Source organism: Herpailurus yagouaroundi, unplaced genomic scaffold, assembly GCF_014898765.1.
Source record: "Herpailurus yagouaroundi ecotype Mexico unplaced genomic scaffold, PumYag 387, whole genome shotgun sequence".
Taxonomy (NCBI): Eukaryota; Metazoa; Chordata; class Mammalia; order Carnivora; family Felidae; genus Herpailurus; species Herpailurus yagouaroundi.
The window spans coordinates 2,279,957-2,283,805 of NW_024412604.1; the positions used below are offsets into that span (position 1 = coordinate 2,279,957).

General features: G+C 49.4%; 1 long non-coding RNA gene across 1 annotated transcript in view; it reads left to right on the top strand.

Moving 5' to 3' along the window:
* LOC121022280 (uncharacterized) overlaps positions 1 to 2,943 on the top strand; it is an 8,403-nt gene extending 5,460 nt beyond the window's left edge. Inside the window, exon 3 of the long non-coding RNA XR_005786886.1 lies at positions 2,903 to 2,943. This is a non-coding gene — a long non-coding RNA (uncharacterized LOC121022280). The remainder of the gene's footprint in view (positions 1 to 2,902) is intronic.
* Positions 2,944 to 3,849: the final 906 nt, after the last annotated feature.

Below are 3,849 nucleotides of genomic sequence, written 5' to 3' on the forward strand. Positions count from 1 at the left end.
TCCTCGTCCATCCATCTACCCATCCATCCATCCATCCATCCACTTACTCATCCAGCCAGTCAGCCCTTCATATCCATCCAACCACTTATCCCATATGTTTCTTGAGCACCTATGCATACATGTACTATAAGCCAGGCACTCCTCTGGGTGCTGCAGGTATATATGCCAGTGAACACACTAGCCAGGGCGTTGCCCTCATGGAGTTGACAGCTAGCGGGAGAGACACAAGAAACTAATAATAAATAAACATAATATAATGTCAGGTAGTGATAGCTGCCATGAGGAAAAACAAAGCAGAAGGAGGGTGACAAGTCTTCTCTTTCAGACAGGGTAGGCAGATAGGCCCCACCCACCTCCACATGCGTATCAGGCATCCATGCCCCCACTCAATATGTGTGCGCCTATACACACGAACACAAGTGTCCACGTGTGCACACAGGCACACAGGTGCCTCCCACAAGGCCTGCAGCCCTGCTGTGCATTGAGGGTACGGTGTCTCCAAAGATGCCCCTGCCCACCCACACTGGGGAGGTCTGGCCCACCTCTCTGGCCAGAACTGTTTCCTTCTTCCTCACCCTGACCTTCCCATATCCCCTCTCCAGGCCTGCTCACCGGGGTCCCAGCACACATCTGGGTTTCACTGGGTCAACTGGAGAAGGGCCTAGGTGACTTCCATGCAATTCGCAATTCAGATCCACACATCTTTCTGCGCTGGTGTAGGTGCGAGCTGGAGACAGAGCAGAATTCAGCTGTGTCACCCACACCCACAGAGGGCCCTCCCAATCCCAGGCTGTGGGACAGGAGCAGAGACCCACAAACACGTGAAGGCAGCTGCAACAAGCATTGGGGACACCTGGGGTGACATCTGGGCAGGGCTTAAACAGGGCAGTTCCAGCAGGGTCTATTGAGAGAGGTGACATTAGCCTTTGGCTAGGGCCTCACACATGTGAAGGTCCTCGGATTTAGACTCTGGATGTCCTTTCCCAATGGTATAAATTGCTCGGTTGTGGAAAAAACAGTGTTTCCAGGTGGGAAGAAAATGTTCATCATAGGGCTGTAAGCACTTTCAGACCACGGAGTGCATTATTAATGAATCTCTTCCTAAATCAGTGCTCTCAACAGGGTCAGCCCTCCCTCCCCAGGGGAAAATGACAGGAGACATTTTTAATTGTCATGACAAGGGTGTAGGGTTGCTATTGGCATCTCGTGGGGCGGGGTCAGGGATGCCACCAAGCATCCTACGAGGTACAGGACAACCTTCCGCCACAAATAATGATCCAGTCCCCAGCGTCAGTGCTATCGAGGTGGAGAACTCTGGTCTGAACCCTGAAGCCACCATTTGAAAAGTACGGTTATATTGCATTTGTGTTTTTACTGTGCCTAAGGCATTCATTTCTTTAATGTGAACGTTCAAAACATACAGGCGGTCTGTTTGGTTATTTATTTCTTAATAAAGCAGGGGCCTTGGAACAGGGGGGTGGTTTCACGCAGAGGGAGCAGCGAGCACAAAGCCTTGCATGGTGGGAGAGCCTCGTCTGTGGTCTATTGTGCCTGGGACTGAGGAGACAATGAGGGGGCAGGGTCTATGAGGGTGCAAAGGTCATGCAAGGCTCAGATGCCAAACTCAAGAGCTTGGATCAGGTCCCGAGCTGGGGAGCCCTCGGGTGGATTTGAAGCACAAGGAGAATGTGATCAATAGCATGTTCTAGAACAATCTCTCTACAACAATCGTGTTCCATTTCATGCCCAACAAACTGGTAACCATGTAAAAGGCTGACATTACCAAGTGCTGGCAAGGATGTGGATAGAGCAACGGGGATTCCCTGCCCTGCTGGTGGGAGTGTCAATGGGAACAACGAGTCTGGAAAATTCTTTGGCCTTATCTTGGAGATGTGAGGGTACTAAATCCTTTGACTCAGCAATTCCACTTCTAGGCTTCTGTGCCCAGAGAAACCCTCATGCATGGCGGAGGGATGAGAACAGCAAGCATATGCTCTCTTTATTATTATTTTTTTTAATTTATTTTTTTTTTCAACGTTTATTTATTTTTGGGACAGAGAGAGACAGAGCATGAACGGGGGAGGGGCAGAGAGAGAGGGAGACACAGAATCGGAAACAGGCTCCAGGCTCCGAGCCATCAGCCCAGAGCCTGACGCGGGGCTCAAACTCACGGAGTGCAAGCAAGATCGTGACCTGGCTGAAGTCGGACGCTTAACCGACTGCGCCACCCAGGCGCCCCGCATATGCTCTCTTTATAATACAACACAGGAGGGGGGTGCCTGGGTGGCTCAGTTGGTTGAGCGTCCGACTTCGGCTCAGGTCATGATCTCACAGTCTGTGAGTTTGAGCCCCGCATCAGGCTCTGTGCTGACAGCTCAGAGTCTGGATCCTGCTTCAGATCTGTGTCTCCCTCTCTCTCTGCCCCTGCCCTGCTTGTTCTCTGTCTCTCTCTGTCTCTCTCTCTCTCTCTCTCCCTCTCTCTGAAAAATAACAAACATTAAAAAATTAAATAATAGAAAACAGGAGGATTGGCAAATACATTGTTATATTTATACGATGACATAGTATATAAAACAGCAGTGAAACATGAATGGAACAGAACTTCATATATTCGTGTGAAAGAATATCATAAACGTGATAATAAACCAAAAAAAGTAAGTCATAGCAAAAAAAATCTGTTAAGATACCATGTTGCAAAATGTAAAAACGTGCAGAATAACGTGAGCTATGGCATAAGGATTCATACACATGTAGCAAAAAAATGCAACCTACATGGGAGTCATCAAGCCCTAGCTACTTCGGGGAAGGAAGGCAGGTAAGAAGGTTCAGAGGGTTCAATACACCTGTAATGTTTTCTCTATTTTTTTTTTTTTTTTTGGTTTAAATAAACCAAATGAGACAGAGCACAAGCAGAAGAGGAGCAGAGAGAGAGAGAAGAAGACACAGAATCCGAAGCAGGCTCCAGGCATCGAGCTGTCATCACAGAGCTCGACGCGAGGCTCGAACCCACAAACCGCGAGATCACGACCTGACAGGAAGTCTGTCGCTTAACTGACTCAGCCACCCAGGTGCCCCTGTGATGTTTTCTTTCTTAACCTGAGATGAGGGGGCATCAGAGGGACTGCAAGCTGCCTCGGTTCTCCTGCCTCCTGGTGTCTGCAGCCTGGAAGGTAAGCAGGACCTGGGACATGTATATCACCAATAGAATACGGCAAAGGTGATAGGCTGCCATTCCCGGGATTGCGGGACGTTATATAAAACTCCCTGGTGTTGGCCACTCTCCTGCAGAGTGTCTGTGCGTTGCTGGCTTTGAAGGAGCAAGCTGCTGTGAATCCTACGGCCACAGGGTCCTCAGTTGTGCCAGACCCTGAGCAAGGTTGGTAGCAGAGCAGACCCTTCCCTAGTTGAGCCTCTGCCGAGACCCCAGTCCTGGTCAATGCCTAAGCCACGCCTGGGCTTCTGCACTGTGTGCGTGGTCTTCAGCTGCCGAGTCTGGGATTTGCCGTGCAGCTTAGAAAACTAGGGCCGCCTGGGGGGGGGCTCAGTCGGTTGAGCGTCTGACTTCAGCTCAGGCCATGATCTCACAGTTCGTGGGTTCGAGCCCCATATCCGGCTCTATGTTGACGGCTCAGAGCCCAAAGCCTACTTTGGATTCTGTGTCTCCCTCCCTCCATGCCCCTCCCCTGCTCGTGTTCTCTCTCTCTCTCTCTCTCTCTCAAAAATAAATAAACATTAAAAAAAATTTTTTTTAAAGAAAACCAGTAACTGGGGGGGGTACCATGGTATTTATTCTAGTATTAGCTATCTTTGTGGGTGTTTGAAATATTTCATCATTGAAATAAAAAGGTT